The sequence below is a fragment of the Pelophylax lessonae genome, assembly GCF_965119305.1.
Source record: "Pelophylax lessonae genome assembly, chromosome: 4".
NCBI classification, from domain to species: domain Eukaryota; kingdom Metazoa; phylum Chordata; class Amphibia; order Anura; family Ranidae; genus Pelophylax; species Pelophylax lessonae.
The window spans coordinates 127,331,634-127,352,016 of record NC_138771.1 but is presented as its reverse complement, the minus strand read 5'-3'; the positions used below and the strand labels follow the sequence as shown (position 1 = coordinate 127,352,016).

Here is a 20,383-nt window from a genome sequence, read left to right as displayed (position 1 = left end):
CAGGTCTCCCACTGTCTAGCTCACAACTAACCTCCTCGTAGAATGTTAACTCTAACAGGTTTTCTTCTAAGATTGCCCTGTATTTGGCTCCATCCATCTTCCCATCAACTCTGAGCAGCTTCCCTGTCCCTGCTGAAGAAAAGAATCTCCACAACATGATACTGCCACCACCATGTTTCACGGTGGGGATGGTGTGTTCAGGGAAATGTGTAGTGTTGATTCTCTACACACAAAAAGTTCAATTTTGGTCTCATCTGAACAGAACAGAGCACCTTCTTCCACATGTCTCTCACATGGCTTCTCGCAAACTGCAAACCAGACTTCTTATGGCTTTCTTCTTGCCAATCTTCAATAAAGGCCAGAATTGTGGAGTGCATGACTAATAGTTGTTCTATGGATAAATTCTCTTAACTGAGCTGTGGATTCCTGAAGCTCCTCCAGAGTTACCATGGACCTCTTAGCTGCTTCTCTGATTAATTGTCTCCTTGCCCTGCCTGTCAGTTTAGGTGGACGGCCATGTCTTGGTAGGTTTGAAGAAGTGCCATACTCTTTCCATTTTTGATGATGGATTGAACAGTGCTCTGTGAGATGTTCATTATGCTTGGGATATTTTTTTATAACCTAACACTGCCACAACTTTATCCCTGACCTGTCTGGTGTGTTCCTTGACCTTCATGATGTGGTTTGTTCACTTAAGGTTCTCTAACAAACCTTTTATACTGAGATACAATTACATACAGGTGGACTCTATTTACCGATTAGGTGACTTCTGAAGGCAATTGGTTCCACTAGATTTTAGTTAGGGGTATCAGAGTAAAGGGGGCTGAATACAAATGCCTACCACACTTTTCAGAAATGTATTTGTAAAAAAAATTGAAAATCATTTATCATTTTCCTTCCACTTCACAATTATGTGCCACTTTGTGTTGGTCTATCACATAAAATCCCAATAAAACATATTTACGTTTTTGGTTGTAACATGACAAAATGTGGACAATTTCAAGGCGTATGAATACTTTTTCAGGCACTAAACATTCCACAGTGGAACAGAGAATCACCAGTGATACAAAGATGTAAATAAAACATGGCAAGGCAAGTATACCATACATAATCCCCTGCAAGTGTGTTGACCTCATATAACATGCAGCAGCAAGAACACATGTTAACTATAGTGTCGTAATAAAGGCGGATGTAATATCAGAAATAGTCATGCCATTCTCTATGCCAGATTATAACAGGATAATGCATACTTTGTATAGTGAAAGAAAGTCCGTATGAGGAATACAACATTTATGGCAGTGAATCACAAGGAGAGGAGATGATAGAAGACATCTGAAAATGTATCCACTCGTATTTATCTCCTTACAGGCATGAGCTTTTTAAAGTACCAACAGGTAGGAGAGTGAAAAGGTATGGAGGAGGAGCATGGAAAGGAGGATGGGAAAACCCTGTCTCCTAGGACCCACCACTAACCACATCCAGTCATCACACATCATAACTCCACCAGAAGAGGACCAGCCATCATGCATTCTTAAGGATGGCCAGTCACGAGTTTGTTGCAAAGTCAGAGAAGTATCTGCAATGAGTCCAAGCAGTGCAGATGATCTTATAGTCTTCCAGGTTATCAGTTTGCTAGGAGGCCGTTTGCTCTAAATGACATAAAAAGTCAATTTCATATGCCCAAAATGCCAATTCTGAAGAATGTTTTAAATACAAAACTGGATTAAAGTGAGCTTTTATATCTGTCTGGAGTCCAGCTTTAAAGTGTACCTGCACCAAAGGTCCCAGTCCCCCCTCTGAGTCGTATACTCACCTGTCCCCAAACATGCACTCTTTATTCAGTCATATAGAAAGTTTTTACTCAGTACTCTGGCATATAGGAAATCTCTAAAGGGTTGTTCGGAGAGTGCACAGTCCATACCTGGGCCTGGATCAGAAACTGTAATGTTACTTTCTTGGCAATAGCTCACTATTTCAGGCATGGCTACTTTTGCATAGTTACAGCTTGAACCAATGTAATTTACATGTGCCATACCTGGCTGATCCTCATGGAAGTGGGAAACCACTGTAGTAGATACTGCTACTACAGAGATTGCCATTAGCTTCTGGGTCCTGTGCTAAGCGGCTGCCCTGCTGCATAGTCAACACAGGAGGTCACTCACTTGGCACAGGAGCCATTCACATAACACTGCATAGAATGCATGAAGGTAAAAAAACCTTGTGCCTTTACAACCACTTTAATATTATGCAGAATGCACTGTCACTGCCTTAGCTGCACCCCAGCCTGATCTCCACTGCACCTGCAGCCCAGTCATCACTGCATTCCCAGCAAAAGTCTCTGCTGCACTTCAGTTTTGTCACCACTGTACTCGCAGTCTAGTCACCCCTGCACTTGCAACCTACATCTCCGCAGCAGCCACTGCCTTCGTCTCTGGTGCACCCAAACCTCATCCACTTCTTTATCGAACCTCTGTAGCACCCACAACCTGAGCTGAGCTCTCTCTTAACCTGAAATCTTTGCTGTATCCACAGTCAGTATCTCCACAGGGCCATCTTTGCACCAACGGCTTCTAGCCTCTCTTCTACTTCCATCTAATCAGGGCCTCATGCCTTCCTCACAACCTTATTAGCTTCCCTCCTTTATGTCACTGAGTATCTGTTGAATTACCTGGGGGTAGCCTGCAGCTCGGCCCAAACCTTCGTGAGGGGGTCCTAAGATTCCAGTTTTAGAAAAAGCAGTCGCACAGAGGAGCTGGGTCCTCATCTTGGGTTGTGACAATGAGAGATAATTTCAGCCTATGTCATTTGGTTCAGGGGACGGGTTTAACTTCTACAAATTTGTTTGAATAAAGATATAAGTGGTGGCCTTTTTGAGACATCAATATACCAAAGTTGGTAATATCCCTACAACTTATGAATCATAACAAAGATCACAAAATTGGGACTTTTTATATACCTCCAATAGTGAATACACACTAAGTTAAATTGTTACGATTTTTTATTGTTACAGATACATCATACAAAGCATTTCATCTCATGTGTACAAGGCAAATAAGTAATACCAACAACGATTCTCAGGAACATCCTAGTTGGAATGTCAACAAGGTTGGCTGAAATAAGGTTGACGCATTTCGTGGGACACCCCCTTCCTCAGGACCTTTCAGGCCTCTTTCGTATCCACATATGACAAAATGTATAGTAAAAATTAAGACTAAGCAAAATATTAAATTACTATTAAATTATCATGAATGACGACAGCAACAGTATTATACAATCACAAAGGTTATCAGTTTACCATGGTGCAGAGATGGAAAGCGAGGAACACACCAAAACTTATCGTCTTAATATAAAAAATATGTATATATTATTACCTCAAACAAACTTATCAAAAATAACCTCAAAGGGTAAGAGGGTACTGTGAAACCCAGAGTAGGTCCCAGGCGGCCTGTGAGGGGGAGGGGCACCACACAACAATCATGCATATGAGATATCACAAATAAAAGGAACTATAGGCAACAAAGAAAATACATATTAAATGATAATGATGACATCATTTAATTTTTATTTTCTTTCCATCTCTGCACCCTTTGTGATTGCATAATACCATTGCTGTCATTATTCATGATGATTTGATAGTAATTTTATATCCTTTTTGTAAACAATAAAAATCTGTGATATTAGTGTGTATTCACTATTGGAGGTATATTACAAAGTCCCACATTTTTTACTTTGTTATTATTCATATACTGTAGATTTGTTTGAATCAATAATCTGAAGTCATTTTTAGGGTTGGTGTATTTATGGTCAAGAGGGCAAAATGGGACATCTAAAGAAAGCCAAACATTGTATTGTACAATAGGTTTCTAGACTTCCAACATGAATCTAAAAAAAACACTAGGGGTTAACTTCTTATTTTAAAATAGTGCGGAGAGTCATGTGAATCATTCTTTTATGTCCCTATGGGATGTTTACAGGGTCACTTATTCCAATTCTGTAAATTTAGATTGTATATATGTCACTTATCAGTGATTCTATAAACATTACTTGGGCACAAATTAGGGAAAATGTTTTATTTCCTGTAAAATAATATAATAAAAGCAGCCTGGACACTTGTAATAAACATTATATAACTGAGTCTACCTAACGCTGCTTGCTGTTCCTTTCACACCCAAACCAATGGCACGCCTACCTAGTTAGTGTTCCTGTTCGTTCTTGCTGAATAGGTGAAATGTATCATTTATTCTTTGTCATGTTAATGCCTGCAAGATCTTAAATTTAACAAAAAATCATAACATAGTGTAGATATTTCATGACTTTTATGAAACTGAACACAGACATAGAATCAAGCATACTAGTTTTGATTTGCCTTGGCAGGGATGCAAGAGGCCACTGTTTGCCAGTACTGTATTTCCTATGAGCTACAGTCATTTGTTGATATCCCTGGGTGCTTCCGTTCAGCTCTTTACAGAGTTTACTTTATATTTACCAAATATTCAACAGTTCCACATTCATTTGCCTAAAAAATTATTTTATTTCCTAAAGCAAGAAAGCTAATAGAATTCTTAGCTAACCCTACTGACTTGTATAGATCTGTGGTCCCAATTGTATTATTTCTTAGGACATCTAGGTTTACTAGATGATTGCTTTTGTGCTTATTCACAAATAAACACAGAACTTATACCCATTAAACTGTGTCCTGCCCTTATGCAGCCCATTTCCAGCCAATGCTTTTTATTTTATTTGAAAGTGGAACTTTTCTTACCAGCACCTAAAGCCCACCAACATACCTGCATTCAGATCCCTTAACATCAGCAAGTTGTGAAATTAAACATTATTTATTTTACTTACATTTCATTGAATCCTACTTATTCTGTATAGAGACACTGGTGACATATCCAGGGACTCACAGCTATACCCTGGGAAGGCTACATCACCATTGCCTTCCGGGGAGATTTTATAGGTAAAACTGTGAGATCTATGTAGAAAAAAAGCATGGGCTTTTCCCACAATTTTGCAGGTTTAGGGATCTGCTGTACTGTTTGTATTTCTAAACGCATGGGCTGCTTATATATTATGTATGCACTTCCTGTCTCTGGAGGATTGGGTTGAAACCCCCAGGAGGAAGTGGAGGGACAGAGAAAGTCTGAGACCACATGCTCTGTCTATGGAAAAGCTGCTGCTAAATCCAGATCAGAAGGGATTAATAGGCAAGTGCTCCTATGTTTATATTTAATAGTTTACCATCTTTGTCCATAGCTTCTGGGCATACACTGTATATAGTTCATACAGAATATATATATATATATATATATATATATATATATATATATATACTGTATATTATTATACATGTTTTTTATAGCGCCAACAGTTTACACAGCACTTAACACCATCAAGACAGACAGTATAGTTACAATGCAATTCAATATAATCAGAGGAATCAGAGGGCCCTGCTCATTATAGTTTACAATCTCATATATGGAGACGGCGTTCTTTGTACCACACTGTGCAGCGAGGTGGGATCTCATCCATCCGTACTTTGGGATACACGGCTACCATTCTATGGAAATTTTCTATTTGCTCTACTAGAGACCTCATGGGTTGGGTGTTATAGGAGTGTGAGGCAATCAATATTCTTGGTGGAAGCCACTCTTATACCTACAACTAGGGAATTCAAGTTATCTATTACCCCCTTTTTTGTAACATTTAGTATCCCATATGATACTTTGCATCCCTAAATTACTCACGAGAGGCTTTTGCCTACTTGTAAAGATATAATCAGTAAGCAATATACGACCACCTTTTTGATCCACATATATGGGCTCCCGGCGCCTGCAGAGGAGGTATTCTTTCATCCCGCCTGTCCTAATTTTGAGTGCAGTATCTATTTGGTCTTTGTAATGCCCTGATGAAGCAATAAATGCGAAACGTGTCGGCTTATCCAGGGATCATTAGTCTGCATGTATTCTGGGATCCGTTGTTGTGGTATCTTGGTACCTATTACAGTTATCATACAACACACGGACCTGTGTATTTCATTTTTATGCTCTGTATGTATGTCTTGTTGTCATATCTGTTTTTTATCTTTTTGTAATAAAATGAATATGTTTTATACATAACAGTGTTGTGTTTGTATCCCTGCAACCATTTTCATGCCGGTATAGTCCCGCTTTCCAGGGCCTCCCTTGGTCCTTCCATTTTTGTTTCTATATATATATATTTAAACAGCAGCTCACAAAAGTGAGTACACCCCTCACATTTTTGTAAATATTTTATTATATCTTTTCATGTGACAACACTGAAGAAATGACACTTTGCTACAATGTAAAGTAGTGAGTGTACAGCTTGTATAACAGTGTACATTTTCTGTCCCCTCAAACACACAGCCATTAATGTCTAAACCGCTGGCAACAAAAGTGAGTACACCCCTAAGTGCAAATGTCCAAATTGGGCCCAAAGTGTCAATATTTTGTGTGGCCACCATCATTTTCTAGCACTGCCTTAACCTTCTTGGGCATGGAGTTCACCAGAGCTTCACAGGTTGCCACTGGAGTCCTCTTCCACTCCTCCATGATGGCATCATAGAGCTGGTGGATGTTAGAGACCTTGTGCTCCTCCATCTTCAGTTTGAGGATTCCCCACAGATGCTCAATAGGGTTTAGGTCTGGAGACCTTCTTAGCAAGTCCATCACCTTTACCCTCAGCTTCTTTAGCAAAGCAGTGGTCGTCTTGGAGGTGTATTTGGGGTCATTATCATGTTGGAATACTGCCCTGTGGCCCAGTCTCTGAAGGGAGGGGATCATGCTCTGCTTCAGTATGTCACAGTACATGTTGGCATTCATGGTTCCCTCAATGAACTGTAGCTCCCCAGTGCCGGCAGCACTTATGCAACCCCAGACCATGACACTCCCACCACCACGCTTGACTGTAGGCAAGACACACTTGTCTTTGTACTCATAACCTGGTTGCTGCCAGAAACACTTGACACCATCTAAACCAAATAAGTTTATCTTGGTCTCATCAGCCCACAGGACATGGTTCCAGTAATCCATGTCCTTATTCTGCTTGTCTTCAGCAAACTGTTTGCAAGCTTTCTTGTGCATCATCTTTAGAAGAGGCTTCCTTCTGGTATGACAGCCATGCAGACCAATTTGATGCAATGTGTGGTGTATGGTCTGAGCACTGACAGGCTGACCCCCCACCCCTTCAACCTCTGCAGCAATCAACTTCTTTGCTTGACCATGGCGAGGCCTGAGAGCATAGGCGTGTGCAGCCTATTGCATTAGGGTGTGCACCCCAAAGCTCAAACACGCATGCGTGTATATATATATATATATATATACAGTATACTGTATATACACACTTTGTACACATACACACACACACACACACTATATATATATATATATATGTAGCGGGGTTAAACATGCCTAAAGACACTGTTTGATATGTGGGAAGGAACTAGGCTCCCTCTAGTGGTAGCTGCATGGAATTTCCCGGGCTGTGACTTCCTTTTCACAAGATGAAGAAACTACATCTCCCAGGCTGCTTTGCAAGATCCAGGGTGCACGGCTGCACCGCACGGCACTATGGGGGAAGTTATTTAAAGGAAGAGAGAAGCGTGCGAAGGGGGCGCCTTTCGGCGCTGGATTCTGAGGAACCAGTGAGCGAGAGTGAAGGACTGGTGCTGGATATTGGGCCAAAGCCTTTTAGCCTGGAGGGACGACGTTGAACCGTCCCATCTCAAGCACGAGGCACATTCCTGGAGGTCATACTGCTGTTTGCAGAGACTGGAAGTCATCCGCCAGAAGGACCTCGCGCGGCTGGCATATAGCCAAAGGACTGAGACCGCAGTGGAAGCGCGCGAAGGAGAAACTTCTGTTGGTGAGAGGGCACATGCCCAATAACTGACTTTATCTGCCAAAGAGACAGTTTTATCTACAGATAGCGGTAGCGCAACAGGAGGGGATAAAACCCCGGGGTTTATCAGCATACTCTCTCAGGAGACTCATAGACAAACAATAAGGTCTGTAAAGGAGTCGCCAGAGGCTTATCTCTCTCGCATAAGTTATTGCTCAGTTACGCAGACACCCTGCGGTGACAACTAACAGCTCGTTGTTTTCTCTCTCTTGATCTTTATTCCTAATCTGGATTACAAATGAGCTCTATTCAATAACCTTGCTAGCGAAGATCAACAAGAAAGAAGAGAACTCTGGGGGAGGGACTCAGATAGGCCTACTTACCTGGTGCTGTGTCTAGCCTTAATGCAGGAGGAGTGTGGGGGTATTCTTTTACCTTTTTAAAGCTGTTTTAAATAACCTTTTATGGACTTGTATTGTATTGTATTGTATCTCCCCTATTCAATTTGATATATAGTAAACTAAGTTTGGTTAATTACAATCTTGTGCGTTGTTCCATTGTGTCACCCAGAAGGACTACCATTTAAGAAGGTAACAAGGTATTGTTGCATAGTGAAGTATTGTATTCCAACCTGTGTATCTATTTGATAGTCCAGTCCTATTCTGGGTCAGTTGTGCCTGAGGAGGGATCGAGCCAATTTGATTGGGTTGTTAGGCAGGGTGTAGACCCAATAATATAATCAGCAGCTCCTGCGGGGGTGGTGCTACACGTGGGGGCTCGTCCGGGATGGCTACAGTCCTGAAACACAACCCTCTCAGCTACAGAATCCCCTCCCACGCAGAAATGGATCCTGCCGCTGCAGCTGAGTGGTAGTCCGGAAGAAAAATGGATCTCTGAGGCTTTGTATTGACTACCGAACGCTGAACAGAAGAACCATCCCAGATCAGTATACCACTCCTCGAATCGAAGATGCCCTACAGAGTCTGTAAGGGGCTAAGCGGCATTTTTGTGGTGGTCGCCTATAGCAACCACGCAGGAATTACCGTTTGGCTCCGTGGGAGAGTGGCAAGTAACATCTTTTGTACCTCAAAGACTGTGATTTGTCCTTTTAACAACGTGGGAAGAACCTAACTGTCTCTTTGCTTTGGGGAGAGTGTTAGCCTGGTCTTTTGTCACTTTACGCCAGGGCTGAAGGGGTTAAGGCAGACTCCAGAAGATTTTTGGCGCCGCAAAGGAAAAGAGGCGGGCGCTGAAGATATTGCTGAACGGCTGGACCAATCCCTTGGTAGGGGGAGGGGTCGCTGTTCCTACGCGGAGGAAATTAAACTGCGCTTGTGTGCGCAGTTACCTGGCTGCACGTGTTGGAAGAGTGAGAAGATGGCGCACTTTGGAATTCCCTCTTCTGACCTGAGAGTGTTTGTGCCAGGCATCGGTTCTAGCCCCGTTGGGCTGAAGGAAGCCATCACTGACACCGGGGTGCGGTACACACCTAAAGGGAACCTGGTGTTGTACACGGCTGGAGGCTATGAAGCGATCGGGCTGACATGTGTGAAATGTTCTGGACTGGCTACTAGTATTCGGCCCTGGATCACCTGCGGAAGTTGCGGGGAATCGCTCCTGGAAGTAGCCTCACCAGCCCTATCACCCCGGGTGCTGTAAGTGGACTGGCTCAAATGTGTTGCAGCTGCCGATTCCGGACCGGCTCCAGTGGTCACTATTACTGTTGCTCTACCTGCTGAAGCTCCTGATCCTTCTATTTCTTCAGCTACAGTGACCGCTGCAATGCCGGACATCCCAGTGACCTCCCGCCGTGGTCGCGGTCGAGGTCGCCTGCTCGCTTTGATGATGGGATCACCGGAAAAGAAATCGCCTGAACCTGGTAAGCCTGATGTGGGTGAGGGTGGTGTACCTGTTGGGACTGTGAGACCAGTGTCTTCCTTGGGAGCAGGGTCAGGAGAGTCTGTTGCTATAATTTCCCGGCCTAACCTGCTCCCAGCTGAAGAGTTCTCTGCAGAGTCAGACTCTGATATAATGTCTGACCGAATCTCAGAACTGTTCTCTGACACTGTGTCATTTTGTGAGAATTGGTCTGATAGTGAGACTGAACCGCAAGTCGAGCCTACAAAGGAGGATGTCCATTTACACAATATTACCTCCAGTATTAGGCCTACCTTGCCTTTGCCTGCAAGTTATGAATCTGGTCCTGAAAGTGTCCCTCCAAGACCAGATAAAGTACATCACTACCATTGGATCATCTGGAAGCCTATTCAACTGCCTGATCCACGATACTACTGGTGATGTGTGAAGCTTGAATTTCTGTGTCAAAATTCTATGGAATACAGCTATGTGATGTCAAGTTTGAAGCTGTATCTGTCTCACCAGAAGCTGTTCCTCTTTTGAAAGTTGCTTTGGGGACACTCCTGTCGGTGCTATGCTACTGCTGGGCTGTGCTCTGAATTGCCAGCAGCTACAGGAGGTGCCCTGGAAAGTGTCATGCTGACCTGTTGCTCTTCATTGTCAGTGTGTCTTGCTATGAAAAAGGTGAGGTGAAATTACAAGTGCAGTGGGACTTTGTTGCTATGGAAGTGAATCCGCAAAGTTCATGATGATGATAGTCCTCTGCAAATTTTTGTGTGGCTGTGTTGCTTCTGGAAGTAGCCATGCAAACAAGCTCAAGTTAAATACCTGCTGGTCTATGTTTCTGAATTGCCAGCATGCTTCTCATCCAGGGACGAAGATCCTGAGGAGGAGGTTGCACCTTTCTCTGAAGAAGAACTGACCTCTCTTGAACCATCAGGTGCCTCTGTGTTGGAACATGAGGAGGGGGATATTGAAGAATCCTCAGAAGTGCCTGATCCTAGTACCTCTGAGAGCATGCCTCCACGGGAACAGAGGGAAAGGAGAGTCATTCACCCACCTAAGAGACTGACCTATGATCAATTGGGTGAATGTTCGGAAGAAGCTGTTTTTACCTCCAAAAGATCTCCTGACCAGCCTAGTTCCTCCACTGTAGATTTGGTGGGGGACAACCCTAGCTCACCCCCAGGCACAACTGTACAAGCCACCCAAGTTTGGGGGGTCTGTGAGAGATCATGAGAACAAAGTATTGAAGTAGAAAACGTTTGCATTCAAGTTTGTACATAAGGATATTGGGTTTGGCCATTATAATAAGCACAGTTTTTGATGTTCACAATTTGGTTTACTTTGTGAGTTAATGTTTGCGCACATTTTGTTGCTCTGACCTCACTATATGTTTTTTCTCTTTCTCACCTTTTGATGTTTTTTTTTTCAACACAAACTTTAAGATGTAAGTGTTTAAGAAATTGCAAATGCACATGTGCTTTGTAAAGGAGCACTATATAAAAGCACTAGAAATCAGCACTATATTAACACTGTAGAAATCACTTATTTGCTTATTAATTGCACTTTATCGTTTTACTGTTGCACTGCTATCAGAATACAAAATTGGATATATTCAGATTGACTTATTTCAGCAAAATGTTAATGTTTTTGTTGTATAATGCCAACCTATGCACTAGGGTACACACTGTTGACCTCTTTGGGGACCAAAGTTTCTCAAGTGGGGGGAGTGTGTAGCGGGGTTAAACATGCCTAAAGACACTGTTTGATATGTGGGAAGGAACTAGGCTCCCTCTAGTGGTAGCTGCATGGAATTTCCCGGGCTGTGACTTCCTTTTCACAAGATGAAGAAACTACATCTCCCAGGCTGCTTTGCAAGATCCAGGGTGCACGGCTGCACCGCACGGCACTATGGAGGAAGTTATTTAAAGGAAGAGAGAAGCGCGCGAAGGGGGCGCCTTTCGGCGCTGGATTCTGAGGAACCAGTGAGCGAGAGTGAAGGACTAGTGCTGGATATTGGGCCAAAGCCTTTTAGCCTGGAGGGACGACGTTGAACCGTCCCATCTCAAGCACGAGGCACATTCCTGGAGGTCATACTGCTGTTTGCAGAGACCGGAAGTCATCCGCCAGAAGGACCTCGCGCGGCTGGCATATAGCCAAAGGACTGAGACCGCAGTGGAAGCGCGCGAAGGAGAAACTTCTGTTGGTGAGAGGGCACATGCCCAATAACTGACTTTATCTGCCAAAGAGACAGTTTTATCTACAGATAGCGGTAGCGCAACAGGAGGGGATAAAACCCCGGGGTTTATCAGCATACTCTCTCAGGAGACTCATAGACAAACAATAAGGTCTGTAAAGGAGTCGTCAGAGGCTTATCTCTCTCGCATAAGTTATTGCTCAGTTACGCAGACACCCTGCGGTGACAACTAACAGCTCGTTGTTTTCTCTCTCTTGATCTTTATTCCTAATCTGGATTACAAATGAGCTCTATTCAATAACCTTGCTAGCGAAGATCAACAAGAAAGAAGAGAACTCTGGGGGAGGGACTCAGATAGGCCTACTTACCTGGTACTGTGTCTAGCCTTAATGCAGGAGGAGTGTGGGGGTATTCTTTTACCTTTTTAAAGCTGTTTTAAATAACCTTTTATGGACTTGTATTGTATTGTATTGTATCTCCCCTATTCAATTTGATATATAGTAAACTAAGTTTGGTTAATTACAATCTTGTGCGTTGTTCCATTGTGTCACCCAGAAGGACTACCATTTAAGAAGGTAACAAGGTATTGTTGCATAGTGAAGTATTGTATTCCAACCTGTGTATCTATTTGATAGTCCAGTCCTATTCTGGGTCAGTTGTGCCTGAGGAGGGATCGAGCCAATTTGATTGGGTTGTTAGGCAGGGTGTAGACCCAATAATATAATCAGCAGCTCCTGCGGGGGTGGTGCTACATATATATACACACACACACTTGTCAAAAGTATTGGGACACCTGCCTTTACACACACATGAACTTTAATGGCATCCCAGTCTTAGTCCGTAGGGTTCAATATTGAGTTGACCCACCCTTTGCAATTATGCCAGCATCAATTCTTCTGGGAACGCTGTCCACAAGGTTTAGGAGTGTGTTTATGGGAACGTTTGACCATTCTTCCAGAAGCAAATTAGTGACGTCAGGCACAGATGTTGGATGAGAAGGTCTGGCTCGCAGTCTTTGCTCTAATTCATCCCAAAGGTGTTCTATCGGGTTGAGGTCAGGACTCTGTGCAGGCCAGTCAAGTTCCTCCACCTCAAACTCGCTCATCCATGTCTTTATGGACCTTGCTTTGTGCACTGGTCCAAATCATTTGGTTGCTGGGGGATTATAGTGTGGGGTGTTTTTCAGGGGTTGGGTTTGGCCCCTTAGACTCTTAGGGAGTCAGCATACCAAGATATTTTGGACAATTTCATGCTCCCAAATTTGTGGGATGGCCCCTCCCTGTTCCAACGTGACTGCGCACCAGTGCACAAAGCAAGGTCCATAAAGACATGGACTTAGCATGGGTGGTGGAAAATTAACTTCAAGTGCAATCATTTACATTATAATAGTAACTAAAACATATAAAATTAAGTGTAACAATCTAAAAAATAAAAATTCCATGGTGCTCTACTGGTGTGAACCTTCCAACTAAAAAGTTTTTGCACTTAAGTTAAATTGTATGGCAAATATCTCTAGAGGGGTTCCACCATCACTGCTAAGTTTTGAAAAAGATGTATGCCTTATTTTCCTTTTGATGTGTATTACAGGGGAAATTACATGTAAGGCACTGATATGGACTGATAGGCAGCACTAATAGGCACTTGTTCTCAGCACTGACTGGCACTGATGAGGCTGCACTGATGGGCACTGATTGGCAGCACTGAGAGGTGGCACTTATTGGCAGCACTGATGGGTACTGATAGGTGGCACTGATAGGCAGCACTTCTGGGCACTAATAGGCATCACTGATGGCTACTGATAGGCGGCTTTGGTGGGCACTGATTGGTGACACTGATAGGAAGCACTGATAGGCACTGTTAGATGTCACTGATGGGCACTGATGAGGCGGCACTGATAGGTGGCACTGATGAGGCAGCACTGCTGGGCACTGATAGGTGGCACTGATAGGCACTGATGAGGCGGCACTGCTTGGCACTGATAGGCACTATTAGGTGACACTGATGGGCACTGATGAGGCGGCACTGCTTGGCACTGATAGGCACTATTAGGTGACACTGATGGGCACTGATGAGGCGGCACTGGTGGGCACTGATAGGTGGCACTGATGAGGCGGCACTGCTGGGCACTGATAGGTGGCACTGATAGGCACTGATGAGGCGGCACTGCTAGGCACTGATAGGCACTATTAGGTGACACTGATGGGCACTGATGAGGCGGCACTGGTGGGCACTGATGAGGTGGCACTACTGGGCACTGATAGGTGGCACTACTGGGCACCACTTATGGAACAGGGGAGAGGGGGAGTTTCACATTCAGCAGACAGTGAGACTTGCAAGAAGCGCTCAGTCTGCCTGCAGAAAGAATAGGGAAATATGAATTCCTCTATATGCAGCTTCCCCATCCCCCTCCTATCCAGCACACACACTTGGGCAATGGACACTCACCTTCTTCACGCCGAGGCTCCGCCCCCTTCTTCCCGCCGAGGCTCCGCCCCCTTCTTCCCATCGCGGCTCCGCCCCCCGCTAGCAGCACGGACTGAAGGAGCTGCCACTGCAGCTGCCTTCACGCTGCGATGCGGAATCTCAGAGCACGCCGGCTGACACCCCCCAGGGCTTGCCCCCCCATTGGTACCCCACTGTGTGTGTGACACTTTCATGTATGTGCTGCTTTCAGGGAGAAAGACCAGCTGTCAAACACCAGCCAATGATTGGGCTGCTTAAGAAAGGGGAGGAGCCACATAAACAAAGCGGCCGCCCAGACCCCATCCCATTGGCTGGTGTTTGATAGCTGTTCGGTCCCGCCCACCCCCGACATCACCCCTGAGTTTTGACAGCTCGTCTTTCCCCCTGCAAGCAGTAACATTACCTGACAGTGTCACACACACTGAGCGGCTCTGGCAAGCCTCACTATCTGCTGGAGCCAACAGCACAGCCGCCTCTTCACCAAGTATCTCACTACCCTCAGGGCAAAAGATGGAGATCTGGCCCTACACTAACAGACACAGGGTAATTAGGGTGTGCCCAGGCACACCCGGCACACCCCATGCGCACGCCTATGCCTGAGAGGAACCTGTCCTGTTAAACCATTGTATGGTCTTGGCTACTGTGCTGCATATCAGTTTCAGGGTCTTGGCAATCTTCTTATAGCCTAGGCCATCTTTATGTAGAGCAACAATTCCTTTTCTCAGCTCCTCAGAGAGTTCTTTGGCATGAGGTGCCATGTTGAACTACCAGTGACCACTATGACAGAGTGAGAGCGATAACACCAAATTTAACACACATCCTCCCCATTCACACCTGAGATCTTGTAACACTAACGAGTTACATGACGCCAGGAAGGGAAAATTGCTAATTGGGCCCAATTTGGACATTTTCACTTAGGGGTGTACTCGCTTTTGTTGCCAGCGGTTTAGACATTAATGGCTGTGTGTTGAGCTATTTTGTGGGGGGCAGCAAATTTACACTGTTATACAAGCTGTACACTCACAACTTTACAATGTTGTCACATGAAAAGATATATTAAAATATTTACAAAAATGTGAGGGGTGTACTCACTTTTGTGAGATACTGTATATATATATATATCTCATCAAAAAGTTAATTTATTTCAAAAATTCAATTTGAAGCTCATAACTTTTATATAGATGAGTTACACACAGAGTGATATATTTAATACATTCCTTTCTTTTAATTTTGATGATTATGGCTTACAGCTAGTGAAAACCCAAAATTCAGTTTTGGGTTTTCACTAGCTTCCATAATTATTTGGGGAGCCATGTCATCTGCTGGTGTTGGACCACTGTGTTTTATCAAGTCCAAAGTAAAGTCAGCACAGCCCTCTACCAGCAAATTCATGAAATTCATGCTTCCCTCTGCTGACCAGCTTTATGGAGATGCTGATTTAATTTTCCAGCAGGACTTGGCACCTTCCCACACTGCAAAGTATCAATATCTGGTTTAAAGATCATGGTTCTGTGCTTGATTGGCCAGAAAACTCGCCTGACCTAATTCCCATTTGTGGGGTATTGTCAAGAGGAAGATGAGAGACACCAGACCAAACAATGCAGAGGAGCTGAAGGCTGCTATTAAAGCAACCTGGGCTTCCATAACACCTCAGCAGTGCCACAGACTGATCGCCGCCATGCCACACCACATTGATGCAGTAATTCGTGGAAAAGGAGCTCCGGCCAACTATTGAGTGCATACTATACTGTACATGGACAAACCTTTCAGTAAGCCAACATTTCTGTATTAAAAATCCTTTTTTTATTGGTCTTATGTAATATTCAAATTTTCTGAGATGCTGAGTTTTGGGTTTTCACTAGCTGTAAGCCATAATCATCAAAATTAAAAGAAAGAATTGCTTGAAATATATCACAAATATATGAGTTTCACTTTTTGAATTGAATTACTGAAAAAAATTAACTTTTTTAAATTATAATTTTATGAGATGCACCTGTATATAAAGACTGGTGACAGAAGTATACCTGTCTCTTGTAATCCCAAATGCACTATACTAGATATGGCGAGTCTATGGTACAGTTGAACCTGTCTACTGCAATAGAATTTATATACAGCTCTTGTTAGTTTAGTTAACCCTGTTCCTTCTGGTCTGGGATTATATAGCTAGTTTTAGCTTAGGATAACCAGCATAGTCAAGAGGCAGGTTAGGTGTCCTACAGCCACTTCTGGTAGTTAGAGGTCCTGTTGCACGACAGATTAGAAACTACTAGGGACTAAGACACAGAGTAGATTGGCAACACTTAGTTCCAGTGCCACACCACAGCTTTTGCTGGTGAGAAGCTGTGTTCCAGGCTGGTTGGGCAATGTTTGGAGGATCTGCTCCATCACTGCTGATCTTGTCTTCAGGTCTCTGGCACAAAGACAGACACTGCATCACAATCATCCTCAGGGGCCCCTGCAACTGAACTTTGTTGCAACATTCATCTAGAGGTATATTTATTATTAACTATATATACCCAGGTATATGTGCACAACTCCACCAGGACTCTTGTTTGGCTCTTTGCTGATAATAACTGTTTATACATTGGATGTATATACCATTATTAATCTTTTCCTATATAAAGCTTGTATTTTATCCATACCGGTGTGCATCTATATACTTTGGGCTAATGTTATATGCTGGTTACAGTAATTTCTCTGCTTCTAATTACTCTGATAATATTACCGGTAATTTTTCAGGAAGGAACGTCCTGTCCTGGGTGGAGGCACTACCAACTATATTATCAAACCGACTGTAGAAAGATGTGTAGGAGGTGTGCATGATGAAGAAGTGGCAGACAAAGAATGCAAATGATCCGTATGCATTAAAATACATTTTTGCCTACCCCTGCACAGTTCCCAAGACATTCCTCTATGCATGAGCATATAATCATTGCTAGCTCAACTCAATGTAAAGTGTTAGGCCAATAATGACTTCACCAGCAAAGTTTCTAGCACTGAAATATGTGCAGTGCAACTCGTATGCTTTCATTCTGTTGTTGTCAAGGCTGGGTGTACACGGCTGGTTAAGAGGTTGTCTGCCCTGACTGCATTGGGCTCACTGGAGCCTGAGTGTCTCCCTGCCTGCTGATTATAGGGTGCACTGAAGCATACAAGCAGCAGTCTCACTTTTTGCACTTGCTGTTTTGTAAAGTACAGTAGAAAAGCATCTCAATGGGTATTCTGCTGAGATTCTTTGCACTGTGCTCAGCAAAAACTGACATGCACAAGCAGTGGGGCTATACAGTTAGTACAGTAAATCTAATGTAGTGTATAGCAGTAAACTGCTATGAATAAGATTGCCACCACATCTCTTTAAAATGTGATACATAGTATGAATTACGCAGAACCCAATTCATATGCTTCGGGTTTTAAAGGGATGACATGGTAAACCTAGCTTTGAAGCAAGCAAAGGGGTGTTTTGCAGCTGCGTTTATGCAGTAGCGAATACACACAAGGACACACATACCCTATAAGATTAAAGTGATTATAAAGTCTTGTTTTTTTCTATTAAAATAACAAACATATTATACTTACCTGCTCTGTGTATTGGTTTTTCCTCCTCCTCCTTGATCCTCCTCATCTCAGGTCCCTGGCTGGAGCTCCTGGCCCCTCCCTCCTGTCGAGTGCCCCCACATTAAGCAGCTTGCTATGGGGGCACCCAAGCCAAGCTGTATTTCCAGGTATCCATTCAGACATGGCGCTGTCGTTTTGCCCCGTCCCCTCTCTCCTGATTGGCTAACTGAGTTTGATTGACAGCAGCGGGAGCCAATGGTGCCGCTGCTGTGTCTCAGCCAATCAGGAGAGAGATTCCCAGATGGCTGAGGCAATCCTGGACATCATTTGATAGGGTGGGGGGCTCAGGTAAGTATTAGGTGGACTGAGAGGCGGCTGCTGCACACAGAAGGCTTTTTATCTTAATGCATAGAATGCATTAAGATAAAAAAACCTTCTGACTTTACAACCCCTTTAAAGTGGTATTAACCACTTTAGCCCCGGAAGGATTTGCCCCCTTTCTGACCAGGCCCTATTTTTTGATTCAGCACTGCGTTATTTTAATGGACAATTGCATGGTCGCGCAACGCTGTACCCAAACAACATTTATGTCCTTTTTTTCCCCACAAATAGAGCTTTCTTTTGGTGGTATGTGATCACCTGTGTGATTTTTAATTTTTGCGCTACAAACAAAAAGAGATACAATTTTGAAAAAAAAAAAAAACAACATTTTTCACATTCTGCTATATGACATTGCAAAAAAAAAAAAAATAAAAAATCATTCAATTGTTTTCTCCTACATATTTTTGGTAAAAAAAATCGCAATAACCGTATTTTGATTGGTTTGCGCAAAAGTTATTGCGTCTGCTAACTAAGGGGAAGATTTATGTCATTTTTATTTATTTATTTATTTATTTTTTTACTAGTAATGGCGGCGATCTGCGGTGGACAGATCAGACCCCTAACTGACATTTTTGACACTTTTGGGGGGACCAGTGACACTACTACAGTAATCAGTGCTAAAAATATGCACTGTTACTGTAATAATGACACTGGCAGGGAAGGGGGCTAACCCTATGGGTGATCAAGGGGTTAAATGTGAGTATGACGTGTGTATGTGTGTGTGTGTGTGTGTGTGTGTGTGGGGGGGGGGGTTCTGTGACAGATACAGAGATCGCTGTTTCAGCTATGCTGAATCTGCTGATCTCTTCCTGTCTGTCACTGAGAAGATCCGCCTGCATCCTTATGTAAACAAAGCAGGCGGGTCTTCTCTCCGTCTCCCTGACGATCGGGGGAGGGCAGCGGAAATTGGAGCCGCTCCTCCCGCGGCCGGACTCCCGCTGTGTCTAAACACGCCGCCGGAATCACTAGCAGTCCAGTGACGTAGGTCTACGTGGCTGGACCCAGGGGAGCCGCACTGCCGCAGTAATATTACTGGGAGCAGTCGGCGAATGGTTAAACCCCAAAACTTTTTTTTATATTGCAGTTTACCAATTCTTAGATGTGGTAGCTGCATTCGTTTTCTTTTGCTTTAATGTTCACCAGGTGATCCTGCCAGTAAAGCCCGTACCGATTGTCGGCCGTAAATATTCGGCCGCCGACTGATTGGCCGATTGTAGGCTTGTTAGTATGATGCTTCCGACAGCCGACAGTGCATTTTCGGCCGAACAGAATCTGTCGTGCAGACTTTAAAATATTTGTTGGCCATCACCAGAACGGCCGATTGTTCGCCAGTCAGTACAGATTTTGGCCGACAGACAGCAGATTAGCAAGACTGGGCATGCTCAGAAAAGAAAAAAGACACGGAAAGTTAACCATCACATGACATCACTTCTGCAGTCGGCTGTTGTTGGCCGACAAAATTCGTGTGCAGTCTTTTGCAGTTTTCAACCAACAGGACAGCCCTGGACAAAAGACGGCTGATCGTTCGGCCGACGATCAGTACGTGTGTACGGGGCTTTAGAGATCAAGCTGTCCAAGCAAAGTGGAAGTTAGAGGGATGAGATAAACCATTTAACACTGACAGCGGTGCTTACATTTGTCTGCTTTTATTAATTTACTTAAAACCTTTATCCCAAAAGGAATAAAAAGGATACATGTCCGTGATGTGGACAGCCAGGGTCCGCTGCTGCATGGAGGCGGCCAGAAATCTTCCAATGGGGACACCAGTTCTTGTGAACCTGGGGGTCCCCAAAAAATTCCCTTAATTTGTTGGGATTTCCTCTCACTTCCTGTTTGGTTTTGGAACAGGAAGTGGAGGGAAATCCCTGCAATGGGACACAGATAATGAAAAAAATTCTGGCAGGGGTTATAACCCTCCCTTGCTCTATTAAAAAAAAAAAAAAAAAAAAAGTTTTGCCTTTAGTTCTACTTTAAATGTATTGCTGCATAGAAACCTAATGCTATTAATAATATTCTCTCTCTCTCTAACACAAAACCACATTTTTGTACTATGCAACTAGGTTCCTT

General features: G+C 43.6%; 1 protein-coding gene across 1 annotated transcript in view; it reads right to left on the bottom strand.

Annotated features, from left to right (window-relative positions):
- LOC309554105 (nuclear receptor ROR-alpha A-like) overlaps nucleotides 1–20,383 on the bottom strand; it is a gene marked incomplete at its 5' end in the record, with an annotated part of 701,167 nt that overhangs the window by 489,787 nt on the left and 190,997 nt on the right.